Below are 15,603 nucleotides of genomic sequence, written 5' to 3'. Positions count from 1 at the left end.
AGGCTCCAGCCCGCTCCTCCTAAGATGGTTTCCACAGCTGTAATGTGGATCCAGTGCCCGGCCTTCCTGCCTCATGCAATTGCAGCTTCCCTCCAGAGAGCACGGTAAGCCTGGGCACCTGTGCGGGGATGGCGAGGAGAGACAGGCCAGGTCTCCCCGTGCGCCAGTTTCAAGGGATGCTCGCCCCCAGATCAGGAGCCCCGGGCAGTGTCCATCGGAGCTAAGCTTCCCTTCCATCTGAGCCGGAGCCCACAGCGGGGCACTTTCTCCCGGGCGGCACCCCCAGGTGGTGAGCTCTCCATCGCTGGACGCAGGCAAGCAGGAGAAGAGCAGTGGAGAGCCACTGGAGGCCAGGCTCATGGAGTCCTGGGATTCTGGCTCCTGAGGACACTGCGGTGACATCCTGGGCTCAGTGAAAACCTCAAGTGGAAAGTCAGACCAACCCAGACTTGGGTCCTCCTCTGCCTCTCGATGCTGTGTGTCCTTGGGGGCTCAGGTGCCCCTTCTCTGAACTGAGAGCTGTCTGTGCTTTCATGCAGAGCGCCCGCTGCCTACCACAGGCCACCCGCAGTGTCCCTGGAGGAGCTGGCAGTCTGTCTGCACGGAAGGAGGGCCAGCACACGGGGTCCTCACAGCAGGGAAAACAGAGCCGGGGCAGGAGTGGGAGACGTAGGGCCTGTGTGTGGCCTCGTGGGGAAGGTGACAGGCTAATGGAGATTTGGAAGGGGTCAGCTGGGGTGATGTCTGGGGAAGAATGTTCCAGGCAAGAGCACAAACAGCTAGAGCAAAGGCACTGTGGTGGGAAGAGGCCCATTCCTGGAACAGCACGGAGATCATAGCAGAAGTTGAGGGAACAGGAGAAAGAGCAGAGATGAGGATCCCGCTCGAGGGTGGACAGACAAGCAGAGGACAGGGCCCCCCACTCCACAGGACATGAGCTGACTGACCCCTTGGCAAAGGGTCCCTTCCCGCCACTGGAGCTCCCAGAAGGGGAGTTCTGCGGACCTGGGGACAATGCCGGGCCAAAGGGCCAGGCTGGGGGCTGGATTTACGGCCTCCTCTGACCTCGGCAGAGAAACCAGCCTTGTTGGGCAAGGCCGAGTTACCCGCAACCAGCCTGGGGGTGGGACGGCCAGGATGAAAGCCCCAGAGAAAGGATTAGCCGTGGCCCAAAAGGCCACGCAGGGCGCCATGGCAACCGCGAGGCCACGGAGCCCTGGGAGAAAGGGGCCTGTGTTAACACCGGCACAGCCTCCCCAGTGGGGCTGGGGGCTTGTTAACCAGCTTACCAGGCGGCGCCCGGCCCATTGACATGGAAATCCAGACCTGCCATCCGTCAGCCCTGAAAAGGCCTGTCGGACCCTGAAAAGAGCCAGTGGAGGAGGAGGGGGCCCACTGGACTGCAGGTGCTGGGTCCCACCTTCTTCCCTGCATCCCCCCAGGCCTGCAGAGTGGAGCCTCTGGCCCTGTGGCCCAGGTGTGTGTGGTCCTGGCAGGGGGACACCCCGGCTTGAGGGGCTGAGAGTTACCCAGCCAGACACCCACTGGACAGGGGCTGTTACTGGGACCCCAGGGGGAGACCTGCAGGTGCTGGGGGCATGCCATGCCTGAGGGCCACAGAGTGGGGACCGTGGAGCCTGGGCAGAGCACTGGAGGCCGCCCCCACTGCCAGGCCGACCCTTCCTGCTGGTTCCACCTTTGGCTTCGACCCCAAGCCCTAGAAGTGACCTGTCCCTGGCCATGTGGTCGTCCTAGGCAGGGCCTGGGCTACGGGAGCCTTGCCCTCTGGCCTCCCTGGCTCCCTCCCTGGGGCATCCTGCCCGCTGGGCTCCTTCCACAGTGCTCTGGCCTCCCTCCTGCTACCGCATACTGGCTGCTCCCAACACCACAGTGTCTCCAGGCCTCACACATGCCCAGAAAATGTGCCAGAGTGATCTGTGGGGACAGCCCTCAGCTGGACGCAGGGGCAGCAATGTGCCTGGCCTTTGGGACCTGTCTGTGCTTGGGAGTGGTGAAGTGTGGCCCAGGATGGGGTGTGGAGACAGTGCTGCCCACCCCAGAGCAGGAGGCCCAGGCTGTGGCTGAGGAGGGGGAGACCCTTGCAAGCTGAGATGTGCAGAAATGCTTGGGCAGGCGGAGGGGAGGGTGGGAAGAGGCTGGGCAGGTGTCTAAGCCCCGCTGACATGGGATTACAGCCATCTGGAAGCCCCCTCGCTGCAAGTCTCCACCCTCTGGGCTCTGGGCAGGACCCGGGGAGCTGGGGCAGGGGCGGCGGGGGTGGGCGGGCAGCTGGCAGCCTGGGCAGAGTGTCGGTGTCCCCGTCTGCGAAGTGGGGTGGTGGCATGCGTGGGCCCTGATGGGGGGGCATGTGGAGAACCCCAGGCAGGGGATTGGGAGAAGGCAGGCCCAGCGGTCAGCCCCCAGGGGTGAAGCCTGCTCCTCGTGGCTGCGTCTGCAAGCCTCAGTCCCTGATCCTGGACACAGGCAGAGTCCTGGTTTCTGCCCTGTCCACTCTGGGGAGCGGGGAGGCTCCCAAGGGAGCAAGGAGCTGCTAGGGCAGCCAGGGAATATGGGCCCGGGAGGGTGTGGGGCCCCTGGGCAGCTTCTCGCTCCTGCCCCTCATGGGCACCCACCCTGACACCACGTCCTCTGGCTCCTCTGCGGTGCTGTCACACCCAGGCCCCAGCTCGGGTGCTCACACGCATCTCCCTCTGCTGATGAGCAGCACAGCAGGTCACAAGTGGTGGGGGGAAGCCCATGCACAGTGGTCGGGGAACTGGCTGGCGCCCTGGCCCCCACCCCCGCCCCCCCTGCAGTGTTGGGTTTCCTGGAGGCGAGGCTCCAGCTGCACACAGCTGGTGCAGGCCTGGGGGCCAGGAACTTGAGAAGGATGTGCCCCCAGAGCTACCGAGGAGGGGCCATAGGGGCCATAGGCGCCCTCCGGAGTCTCCGGCTGGGCTGGCCGGGCCTCCCCCTTGTCTCCCCCCACAACCCCCGATGCCATCTGCCTCTGTCCCTCCTCAGGGGGAAAAGAGGAGGGGCTGGCTCACATTCCTCTGCACACTGCCCACCCTGCATCTGGCCTTCCCAAACCTTCTTCCCCCCCGCCCCAACAGCAGGCCCTGTACCTGCTGGGAGGGGTCCCTCAGGCAGGCTGCAGCCCCTCCCTGCACTCAGAGAGGCAGCTGGCTCCACCCCCCGCCACCCCTGCCTGGTCTCCCTGTGAGTCTGTGTGCACCTTCGCCCAGTCTGCGTCCTGGGGTTCCGTCCTGGGCTCCCACCATGCGCTGGCTCAGGTGGCGCCCCTCCACTCCTCACAACCTCAGAGAGACCCTGGAACTGGGAAGGGGGGCAGGAGGGGGGTCAAGGAGGAAGGCCAGCTGGGCAGCAGGGGCACAAGTGTCAGGACAGAGGACTGGGTCAGACGGGCACCCCTGCCCCCAACCTGCACCCTGGGTGGCAGGAAGGCCTTCTGTGAAGAGGCCACAGGTCCTGTGTGTGGGTCCTGAGTGTGATCGCACCAGGAAGGGGATCATGCACTTGCTGGATCAGGGTAATGGTGTGTGTGTGTGTGGGGGGGCATGACGGCAGACCATGAGCCAGGGCACAGGGACAGAGAGTGGTTCACACAAGACTACCCCTACTTCCTCCCAAAGAGAGGCTTTTAGCTGCTTGCTGTGAAGCCCAGGGATGACAGGAGAGTGAAAACAAGGACTGAGCCACGCTGGGGCAAGGTTCTTCAAGGGGAAGCTTGCAAGGATGGGGGGAGGGTATGTGCAAAGGTCCTGTGGCCAGAAGGCTAGAGTGTATAAACAGTAGATTAGGGGCTGGTGTGGAACAGAGGGGCAATACCCAGCCTGGGAAGGGTGGGCGGTGACCTGCTGCAGGTGGTGGGAGGTGGTCTTTCCCCTCTGTGTGCACACCCCTGCCCACAACCAGGCACCCATTCTTGACAACCCTGAGCCTGGAGTTGATCCAGGATGGGGGTTGTGAGGGCCACGTTTATATCGGGAACAGACAGCGGCACACATGGACCCAGGGACACACAGTCACATACAAAGTCATGTGACAGAGGCTCACTGGGCCGGGGACACAGCAGAGACACGCAGACATAAGCAGGCTGTGGGCCTCCCACGACCCCTCTCCCGCGTCTCCCAGCACACACCCCAGCCACCAGGCGGACCCCCTTCCCTCATCACCTCTTTCTCTGGCTCTTCAGCAAAGCAGTTGCTCGAAACTAATTGAATTTTCCGCCTGGGAAGGGCCTGGGGAGGTGAGGAGGGGTGGGGGCTGGGAAGAAGCTTGCTCACAGGTCTGGCCCTCTCCGTCCCACCCCTGCTCCCACACCCGCCCTCCCACACCCCTCCCCTCCGGGCGGCTGGGAACAATGGACAGGCAGAGAGGACGCGGCAGCCCCCACCCTGGGCACAGCCTGAGTGGGCGAGCGCGGGAAGCCCGGCCTGAGCCCTGGTCCTGCCTCCCAGCCGGACCCCCCCACCCCCGCCAGCCCGCCCGGCACTTTGGGCCTCTATCCCCCACCCCCTGCCCCTGCTACAAAGACGATTGGCATCTGAGCATGAACAGGGAGAGCGGATGCAGGGACCAGCCTTTGAGATTCAGGACCCGACCCCCTGCCCACATGGAAAGGCCGGGGTGGTCGGGTGGCCCACCTGCTGGCCCCTCCTGCGGCAGCCGGGCCCTGGTGGCTGAGTGGGGGCTGCTGTTTGGGGGAGGAAGGAGCTGGTGAGGGCCCATCACGGCCCCAGGGCTTACTCTCACCACACAGGCCGGGCACATGTGTGTGCACGCATGTGCATGCTCACGTGTGTGTGCGCGTGTGTCTGATGGGCAGGGGGCCTAGAAGGAGCAGCCTGGGGACAGAGGGGACCTGTAACCCTCCCTGCCAGCTCCCCCATCCCTACCCACCAGCCTCTCTCCTTTCTGGACCCCAGCCCCCTCCACGGGCCACACTAGACAATGCCCCAGATGTGCGGAGGAGACCCCACCCTCCGTCGCCTCGTAGGTGTGAGGGGTGTGGGGGCTGCTTCGGCATCAGGGAGCGAGACGGGAGGCCCACACTGCTCCCCTGGGAGCTGCAGGCCGGCTGGGGCAGGGGTGCTGGGGCCCGGCCTGGGCACAGGATAGCGCATCACCCCCTTCCTCATTCAACAGCTGCGCCTCTGGCCTCCCCGGGTTCTGGGGGTGCGGTTGATGAGATGGCAGGTGAGGGACCTCAGGCCCTGCACCGAAGGCAGGGGGTGGGGGACTGGGGAGGGCTAGAACCCCCAGGCTTCATCAGCATCCGCGTGGATGTGGGTGGGGATGTGGGTGGGGATGGAAACGGCAGATTCGCACCCTCTTGACGAGCTTGGGGCAGAGGCGAGGCCCAGGGTCAGGCACACACGGGGCTCAGGGCCAGGGGTCAGATCGCGATGCTGTGTCCTTCCCCCACCAGGTCTGGGGCTGGGCGGCTCCCCTGGAGCAGGACCCCTCAGCCGCGTGACCGGCGTAGACCTGGCTGGGCCCCAGACGCAGGGGTGCCTGGGCCAGGGTTCTTGGGCCGCTGCCCGCCCGCCCTGCCCGCCCCGGCCCCCAGTGACCTCTAGGATGCCCGCCGCCACAGCCCGCCTCCCTTCCTGTCCCTCCGGCAGCCCCGGCCCACGAGGGGGCACACCCGTTCCTGCCTGCCTCTCAGAGGCCACGCGCCAGGGCCCGTGGCGGCCTCTCCGGCCTGCGCCGCCGGAGGCCACGTGGGGAGGCTGCAGGGACGCCGCCCTGGCCAGCGGCTGCGGGGCGGGCTCTGGGCACGGGTGACCACCGCTGCCCTGCTGGGAAGCCGGGGACGGGGAGCATCTGACTCAGCCCAGCTGAGACTCACACCCACCCACCCACCTGTGCGCAGATCTACGCACCCACCGCTCACCCCACCCCCAGCCGTCCACAGACACACACCCCTGGACACACTCACCCACAGCTATCTGCCCGCACACCCACACGGTCAGCACTTCTCCTGGGTGCCAGCGGCTCTGCTGACCCTGGGCGATGCGGAGTCACAGGCCCTATCACAGCGCGTCCTGTGCTAGGACCTCAGCCTGGCCACCCCTCAACCCCCAGGCACACAGAGGGAGGAATGCAGGTCCTGGGGGGCACCCATGGGGGTCACTGCCTGCCCTGAGCTCACTCCAACTGGACACCAGGATGCCACTTTGGGAAGAGGTCCCTGAGGCCAGGGGAGGGGCATGAGGGCAGCATCCCGGGCTGTCACGCTGCACGGCAGGGCCTCTGTGTCTCTGAGGCTCCGAGAGGGAAGATGTGGCCAGAGAGGGAGTTGAGGGAGCCAGAGATGAAGATAGACAGTGAGACACACAGACACACAGTGAGACACAGAGACACTGAGAGACAGAGACAGTGAGACACAGAGATAGTGAGAGACAGAGACAGCGAGAGATACACAGTGAGAGACAGGGAGACAGTGAGACATGGAAACAGTGAGAGTCAGCGAGAGTGTGTGCCAAGGATCCCAGCTCTGGTTTGGGGCCCCCTCGAGGAGCCAGGGAGCCTGGAGTCCCCTTGCTCGTCCCACTGGGGAGATAAAGGGGATGAGGCTGTGACAAGCGTGGTTGTCTTGGCAGCTGAGGCGAGATCCTCCTCTTGGGGGCATTTTTTCCTCATCAAATCATCCTGGGCTTGGTCCAGGGCCCTCTCCCCAAGCCCTGATGACCAACACTCCCCCACAAGACGCCCTGAAGCCAGCGAGGGGTCTGCTGGGGCCTTTCCCACAGCCTCCCTCCGGGACCCAGGGCTCGCCCCTGCGCTGAGCTCAGGAGGGGCAAAGAGGGAGCGCGTGCAGGTCAGCCGGCCCGTCATCCGTCCAGCAGGGCAGCCCCTGGGGCTGACGCCGGGTCTGAGCCCACTGAGCAAATGCCTCCGGGCCCCACGGGGCAGGGCCAGAGCCTTGCTCTGAACCGAGGAAGCCACTCGTCTGTGTGGGGCGTGGTGACAACTGCGGTTTCAGGAAAGAGGCGAGAGGGACGGGAAGATTGAGCCGGGCAGAGTGGAGGCTCGGCACCCCAGCCTGGGCCCCCCACACCCACCGTGAATTTCTGATTCCCCCTCCCTTAGTGTTCTGCCCGAATGGACAGACAGACGAATGGACAGCTGGGAGGAATGGATGGAAAAGCTATGCCTGGCTGGCTGGACAGAGGGGAAAACAATATACAGGTGGGTCTAAGGCCGGAGAAATGCATGAGCAGACGGACAGACACACAGGAGGAGGATGTGGCAGGCGGACAGAGCCCCCCCCCCCCAAGGTGTCTGGGTCCCCATCCCTGGGACTTGTGATGATGTCCCCTTCCATGGTGAAAGGGAAGTTGAAGATGTGTTTCAGTAACACTAGAGAGGGAGCGATGATTTGGGGTCCTGCAGGTGTCCCCCCAGTGCAATCACAAGGGTCTTTCGAAGGGGAGCCAGGGGACAAGTGCCGCTAGCCGCCAACACGGCAGGCGGGGAGTCGGGGGAGGTTCTTTTGTGGCCTCTGACCCTGTGGCCAGGCCTGAGCTGACAGTGCAGGCGGCTCCTAGAAGCGGGAAAAAGCTGCCTCTCTGGAAGGAACGCAAGCCTGCTGGTGCCTTGATCTCTGCCCGTCAGCCCCCCTACGACCCACAGAGCTATAGAGACCACACCCACGGTGCCTGCGTGCTTTCTGAAGCCACCACGTGTGTGGTGCTTTAATACAGCAGTGATAGGAAATAGCACAGATGGACAGAAGGATCTAGGACCTACAGACAGGTGGAGGGGTGCCCCTGGGGCTCCTCCTGTGTCTTTACACCCAGATGGACCTCGGTGCTGCAGGCTGGATGGGAGTTTAGACACCCCGACTTCCAAGATAACCATAAGCCCTTGGACCTGTAAGACCCATGACCCAGAACCTGAGCAGAGGTGTCCAGAGACGTCCAGAGAGAGTCTACAGGGCACCCAGTCTAGGCCCGTGGGGACCCAGGTGGCCCTCATGTGGACGGTGGTCGGGGGTGTTGAGGGCATGGGCATGAAGGGAGCCTCCACCTTCTCCCTCCTGGGACCTAATTCAACCAGCACCTCTGCACTTGGGAAGGCGGCCTGGTAGGTGGGAAAGTCACAGGCCTCCCCCCAGCCGAGCCAATGCCACAGACCCCACGGGCCTCATTGAGCCCCCTTGAGGGAGCATGCGCACCTGCGTGCGCCCCCACTCACCCACACATCCAGCTGGACGCCATGCAGGGGAGGGGCTCCGCCCTGCTCTGCCTTGAACCTCTGACCTTGGCCGAGTCCCTGGCCCTCCCTGGTCTTTGTCTCCCCATCTGTGGGCTGAGGAGCTTGGGCCCTTGGAGGGCCAACATGGGGGCGGTGGGCGGGCCCCCGCGGTCGTGGGGAAGGGGAGCTGAGGCCAGGCATGGGGTGGGGGGGGCGTCCGTCCTGGCCCTCGCTCATGTTTCTAACCATCAGGCTTCCTCCCCCGCGCCCCTCTGGGGAGGGACCGTAATTAACTTCTTCCTGTTCAGATCAGGAGTCTGTTTCCAAAAACATATTTCGAAGGATTATTTTGCAAAGGAAATGTTTTTGAAAGAATCTCGTGTCTGTCCCAGGCTGGGGAAGTGGCAGCAGCAGTCAGAGCTCAGAGGGGGCATGGGTAGGGGTGGCCCGGGGGGCCCGAGTGGCCAGAGCGAGCTGGCAAGCTGGCCCTGAGCCTGTGTGGGGTGGGGAGGCCAAGGGCAAGGTGGGCAGAGGGTCTCCACGTCTTCCCGCCCGCTCTTTGCCCTCTGCCTGCCCCAGGCCCCCCACTGCTGAGCCGGGGGCCCTACTGCACCCTTTCACTGGGGGGATTGGCTCCTCTGGTCTGTGTCTGCTCCCTCCTGGCAACACACCCCAATCTTCCCCCTCCACTGGGCCCTCTGCTGCCCCCTGAGGCACCCCAGGCTGTGTCCTCCAACCCTGGCCTTCCTCCAAGACAGGTCCCTGGTCCCCAGGGGTCAGGCGTCCTCCAGCCAGGTGGGGGCCTGCCAGGCCTGCCCTCCCATGTTCCATGGTTCCCTGAGGGCACCTTGCAGGCAGCCGCTCCTTGACCTTGGCCTTCTCCTGGGCATCCCATGGAAGGCCCAGGAGTTATCATGCAAGTGGTTTATGCAAAATTCCCACCATGGCCTGATGGGGGCTGGGGTGAGGGGGTGCGGGTGCTGACCGCCATGGGGCCCTGGAAAGCCGTGCTAGGTCTTCAGTAGGAGAGGCCTCTCTTCTCTGGGACAGACTCTGCAGAGTCCTGGCCCTGACCATGCAGACTCAGCGCCGGTCCGGGGCTGGCCACCTCCCTTCTGCCCAGGTGGCCTTGGTCTTCCCTCTGGATGGTTCCCCGTGTCCCCTGTGGCCTCCCAGCGCCCAGCACGCAGCGAGTTGTCTGGGAAGTGTCTGTTGAATGGATAGGTGGATCACCGGGACCTGGGTGGGGGCTTGTAGGACAGACCCTTTCATCTCAAAAGAGCACCCCTTAGTTCCTTGTCCCAGAATCCCAGGTTGGGCCCTGTGTTGAGGAGGGCCAGGCTCCCCAGGCAGCCCCTCTGTGCCTCAGTTTCACCTCCCAACCTCGCCTCTGCAGGTGCCAACCCAGCACATCCCTCCCCGGCCCCAGGGCTCCTTAGGCTGTGGAAATTCCACAGGCCTGGCCAAGGCGAGCCACGCTGGTCGGACGACAGCCCCAGCCCCCTGGGGACCCAGCGCAGAGGGAGAACATTGTGTCAGCCTGCTGGCCAGGCGGGAGGGCGGTGGCCAAGCGTGTGAAGGACACGGAGGGGATGGCGCCTGGTCAGCTGAGTCCTCGCCGGCCACTCACGTGCCGGGGTCTCTCTGCAACACCTGGGCGGACCTCTGAGCGCTGCAGGGCCCAACCTGGTCACGCGGGGCGGCTGCCTGGTCCCGATCTTCCACCCAGGCCACCTCCCGCCAGACGCCACCTCCGGGCTGCAGCCTCCGTCCTCTGGAGGCCCGCAGGCCAGGGGCGTTGACAGGGCCGGGGCTCGCTGCCCGCGCCCTCCCCGCACCGCCCCTGACCCCACGTCTCCACACCGTCTCTGCGTGTTCCTCTCCTCTCCCCCGTCCTCATTCCCAGCCCCAGCCCGCGGGGGCTCCGTGGTGCTCCCAGCTCCGGGTTCCGGCACTCCGCCCCGCTGCAGATGTCCTGGAACTGGCGGGAGGTTATTTTGGGAGCTGGCGGCTCCCCTGGGCCTTTCCCGAGAGCCTTGGCGGGAGCGCTGGAAGCCAACGGGGGTCAGGCTGAGCGGGAGGGGGCGTGTGGCGGCTGGGCTGGCCCGGACTGGGCTGTGAGGACACAGCGCACAGCCCCGACCTCCTGGTGTCTGGGGGAGACGAGGGCAGGCCTCGGGGGCTCCCTGGCTGTGCTCGGCCTGCGCCCACCGGAGAGGGCCCTGGAGTGGGGGCAGACCCAGACCGGCTCATTCTCCACCAGCTGGCCCTGCCCTGGGGGGGACACTGGAGGCTCTTCACGTGGCCCCAGGCTGTCGGTCTCATAGATGTGGGCTCAGCTCACCTCCACAACCTCGCCTCACACTACCCCTGCCCCACACTCCCATACTCCAGCCACACCGGCCTGCTGGCTGCTCCCACCTCAGGACCTCCGCACCTGCCTGGCTCATTCTTCCCCGGTCTCCTTTTTCAACATGAGGTCTCAGGGCAGCAGTCACCTCCCCTGAGAGCCCCCTCCAGCTCTGGCCCCAGTGCCCCTACCAGTCCCCGCCTACCGTCTCCGTTCTGCACTGTTCCATAGAAGCAGAACGCAAGCCACAGATTAATTTGACTTTCTAGTGGCCACGTTTGAAAAAAAAGAAGAGTTTATAAGGGGCACCTGGGGGGCTCAGTCAGTCAAGCGTCCAATTCTTGGTCTCAGCTCAGGTCTTGATCTCAGAGTTGTGAGTTCAAGCCCTGTGTGGGGCTCCATGCTGGGTATGCAGCCTACTTAAAAAAAAGGGGGGGGGGCGTTTAGAACAGGTGGAATTAATTTTAATATTTTATTTAAATCACTATATCCAAAAATAATTTCATTTAACACGTAATCAATATAAAAATTATTGATGAGGTTTTTTTTTTTTTTTTTCACTGAGTCTTGTAAACCCATTTCAGCTGCTCAGTGGGTACGTGGGGTCAGTAGCTACCAAACTGGAGTGCCCAGATCTGTGGGGAAACTTTCTTCCCAGCCTGTACACCATTTAGAATGTTCCATGCATTTGCCGAGCTATTTATTATCCATCTCTCCCGCTGCAACATATGTCTGTCTTGTCCCTAACAAGGCCATGTGGCGAATGGGAGGTGTGTGCAGTCTGCCCCCCTCCCCACGCCTCACCCCCACCCAGGAGGGGCTGAGCCTTCAGATCACACGGCAGCACGCTGAGGCTCACTCTCTCTACAAAGTAGGGGCTTGAACCCACACCTGGTGTCCCTGACTCTGGCCTGCTGCCGGGGGAGGACCCTGGGGTCCCCAAGGCTCCAGCACCCCATCTTCAGGCCACCTGCAGCCTAGCCCCAGGGGCCCCACCCAGCTGTTTCTGATCTAATCGGATTCCCGCCTCCCCCTTCCTCGAATCCGGGCAGCTGCTGCTGCTGCGTGTTTTTAAACCTGGCGCAGCCTGCATCCCTGGAGGCTGGACAGCCTAGCGCCCATCTGGAGAAATCATCACGGCCCCCCCTCCAGGCCAGATGTCCACCCCCAACCCCGCCCTGCCCTCACAGCTGGCCCCCGGCCCCTGCCCTACCCACGGGCTCCCGTGCCTGGCTGAGGGCCCCAGGACCCAGACAGCCCTGCGGGTGGCCCGTCCGGACAGGTTGAGCCCCCTCGGAGATGGCTGCCATCGTGGTTGACTCGCTGCTGGTGGCCAGCCAAGGCCCAAGAGGTTCCCCCAGTGCCAGTTGGACCCCAACCTGCCCCATCAAGGGCCATCGGGGAGCCTTCGCCCTCACCCTGACCCCGGGGCCTCTGAGCAGCCCACTAGGGGCTCCTATGGCCTCTCAGGCACATCCTTGGGACTAGGCTCCCTCGTGACCCCGGGAAGATTGCTGGCAACAACGACCCACCAGGGACACATGCCCAGTGGTCTCGGTTTCCCCATCCATGAAATGGGAATGGAGATGCTCACCCAGTAGGGCTGTGAACAGATGTGCACGCCCTCTGAAGACCGGGCAGAGCCAAAGAGCGTCACCGTGGGAGCTGGGAAAAGGAGTGGGGGACCCTGTGGGAGGCTCTGTCCAGCCCCCGAGTCCTGGCCCCACCCCTACGGTGCTCTGGCTGCATGGACCTGGGCACATGCACCTTCCTTTGAGCCTCAGTTGTCACATCTACAAAATGGAATGTGACACAGAATAAGGGGGTAGTGCTTCTCTCCCAGGGGTTCATGAGAACTAGGGGGTTAAGGCCTGGTTGGCAGTGGGGGGGCGGCTCTTGGTAGACTTGGGTCCTGCCCCCCCTCCAGGAGAGCCTCTCTATGGGCGGCAGCCTCCACTTGCAGCCAGAGGCTCAGGCTCCACCAGGGAGGGAGAGAGTCCAGCCTCGCCTGCACAGTGTGGCATCCCAGTGGCCCAGACTGCCCAGAGCCTCACCTCTGTGCTCCCCCTTTGGGCCAAGGGCAGCCTTGCTTCTGTCCTCTGGCCGAGCATGTGGGCCATGCTCATTTCCCCACGTGGTAACCCCAGATGGAGAAACTGAGACCCAGAAGGGGGCCTGTCAGAAGCAGGTGGGTCTGCTTTGATTTGTAGGGCGAGGAGGGGAATGGTGTGGTGCAGGAGGGGCAGCCCTGCGGGTCCCTGCTGAAGGAGGCCAGGCCACGTCTGCTGAGTGTCCTTCGGCCGCCACTGGCCAGGCCATGCCAGCGAGAAGGGTGGCGTCACCTCATGGCTTTGGCTCCAATAAAATCTTATCAGCCCCCAAATGCCCCCAGGAGAGCAGATTCTCTGGGTGATAAGAGACTCAAGGGCAGGAGGCAGGAGACACACGGACAATGGCCAGGCACTGGGTGGGCAGCTTAGCCAGGAACAATGCTGGGCCAAATTAGGGGAGGGGTGGGTGGCGCCTGGCAGGGGAGGCTGGGGAGGGCTGGAACCCAGCCAGGCAGCAAAGGTGAGATGGGGACATGCCTTCCTCTGCCCTATCCTGGCCCTTCGTACTCCCACAGCTCTGCCCTCCCCAGGGCCTTTGCACATGCTGTTTCCTTTGCTGGCCACACTCTTCCCCCCACCCCTTCTCCTGGTGAGCCCTTCCTCTCCTTGGTTCAGCTCAAAGTCACCTCCAGGAAGTCTCCCTGATCCCCTGGTATCAGGTCAGGATCCCCTTATACCACTGTCACTCCCCAGATTCAGCTTCAGAACCTGATAATTGGATAATGTGATGTTGGATTTGTCATTTAATGTCTGCCCTCCTCCCTCAGACACTGGGAGCTCTGCAAGGGCACGGACCATATCTGCCTATCTGCCTGTGAACCCGCTCAGGACCTGCCACATGACCGGTGCACAACAAACACGCGCTGAGCAAGCAGATGAGCAGCGGGTTGCTTCCCTCTCGGCAGAGGCACAAGTGGCAGGCACCCAGAGTGGCGCTAAGCGTGACAGCCATCATAGCCATGATGAGCCGAGCTCCCCAATCAGTCCCCCACCTCCCTGCCCTGGGCAGGGGGCCTCCATCCACATGGAGCCAGAGAAGGGGCCCCGTGGGTCGGGCTCAGACCCGCCTCCTCCCTACTGACCCCAGAGGGAACTGGGCAGCTCCTGGCACACAGCAGGGCCTCCATGAATGGCCTGGGGTTAAAATGACCTCGGCCCGAGTGAGAGGGCATTCAGAGGATGGAGAGAGCCAGGAGCGGTTTCTGGAGCCAGAGCTGAGCTGTGAGCGTGTGGTGGCCGGGCATAGCTGGCTGGGGATTCCAGAGGGCCAGGCGAGGGAGCACCAGGGAGTGGGGGACCCTGCTATGGTCTCCCTGGAGCCCTGGGGTCCTGGTCAGCCCCAAATCAGCCCTTCCTGGCTTTTGCGAGGCCCTACGAGGAGCTTCCATGGGGCAGCTAGGTGCCCACCACCACCTCCGCTGCTGCCCATGCAGGCCCCTGGGCCTCGGTTTCCCCATCTGTGCAACGGCGGCACGGTGCCTCCTGACTGCCTTCGCTCCCCACGATGGTTTCCCTGCTGACCCAGAATGCACACTCAGGTCACAGCCCCAGCTGGGAGGGAAAGAGCCAGTCACTACGTGCCAAGGGCCAGCGAGTCCATGTGTCCCGGTTCCGGCGCTGCCCCTGCCCCCTTGCCAGACGGGGGCCAAGAATTTCTGTGAGGACCTCACCATCCCAGAGCGGTTCCAGATGTGGGCTGGGGATGGTGGGGGGTCACGGGAGGGCTCTGAGGGTAGCCTGGCCTGGCTTGAGCCCCCCAGCGACCTGGAATCAACCGCCCACTGCAGGGCCCTGCTGGGCGCTGGCGCCGGGGTGGGGGGCAGGACACGAGCGGATGGGGTGCTGAGAAGAGCACTGGGCTGGGCACCCACATTCGGGCATCACCACGCCTCACCTTGGGCTCTGGTGGCTTCCTTCTGTCCTAGGCAGCTGGTGTCCTGATGCCTGGCTCCAGGGACCCCGGGGACGTTGGGCTGCCTTCCCACAACGGGAGGCCACGGGTCCTCACAAATTGTCCCAAAGATGTGTCAGACCCTTCCTGGGCCCACTTCCCTGCCCCAGGGCTGGGCCAGGCCCCCGTTCATACTGTGACCTCACCCTCCAGCACCATTCCGAGTCCTACTCATTCTTCAAGACCTGCTAGAGGTGCCGCCTCCTCCAGGAAGCCAACCCTGACACGCCCTCTCCCCCTGTCCAGCTGGGTGAAGATCCTCAGCCTTCCTGGGTGGAGACCCTGCTGTCTGCTCTCAGCTGCAAAAGTCAACAGCCCAGGGCAAAACCGCACATCCGGGAGGGGGGCAGGGGTGGCACCTGGACAGGCAGGTCTGTTTGCTCCCAGGGTCCAGGCCACGACGCCCAGCCCTGTTCGACCAGCAACCCCAGGGAAGGGGGGCACTGCCCACTGCTGCCCCCGACCCCTGAGGCCTGGCTGGGGTCCAACCTGGATTCCGTGACACTGGGGGAGGGGGGTGCCTGCGGGGCTGGGTCAGCCACACGGGGCCTTACTGTCCTTCTCTCCATTCCCTAGACCCATCTAGGCCTTTCGGGGCCCTGCCGCTGAGAGCTTTGGCTGCTTCTGGCTCCCACCCCTCGTGGGACAGGTTCCAAAGCCCAGGCAGGGGAAGACCACACCCTGGCCAGGTGCATGCTCGTGCCAGGCACACAGGTGTGTGGAGGCCCAGAGCCCGCTTCATCCAGGTGGGCCTTTCTGTGGTCTCCAGGCTGGTGCTGAAGGGACCAGGGACACCCCCTGCCCCCTGGAAGCTCCCTCGGCAAACTGCCATTGCCCAACTGAGGAGGCCGAGACTCAGAGACAGGCCTGCCCGAATCAGGGGCCCCTCAGGCCTCCTCACCCCAGACCAGGAAGAAGACTTGGGCCTTCTGTCCAGGAAGTCTGGGGGACAAGCCCCTCTC

At 63.9% G+C, this 15,603-nt stretch overlaps 1 long non-coding RNA gene across 1 annotated transcript; it reads left to right on the top strand.

The window, feature by feature from the left end:
- The first annotated feature begins 1,168 nt into the window (after positions 1-1,168).
- LOC144319457 (uncharacterized) lies at positions 1,169-15,225 on the top strand. Its single transcript, XR_013385269.1, has 4 exons — positions 1,169-1,406; positions 7,123-7,221; positions 13,458-14,347; positions 14,616-15,225. It is a non-coding gene; the product is annotated as an uncharacterized LOC144319457 (long non-coding RNA).
- Positions 15,226-15,603: the final 378 nt, after the last annotated feature.

The sequence above is a fragment of the Canis aureus genome, chromosome 8 (genome assembly GCF_053574225.1).
Source record: "Canis aureus isolate CA01 chromosome 8, VMU_Caureus_v.1.0, whole genome shotgun sequence".
NCBI classification, from domain to species: Eukaryota; Metazoa; Chordata; class Mammalia; order Carnivora; family Canidae; genus Canis; species Canis aureus.
This window is presented reverse-complemented; position numbering and strand designations above follow the sequence as displayed.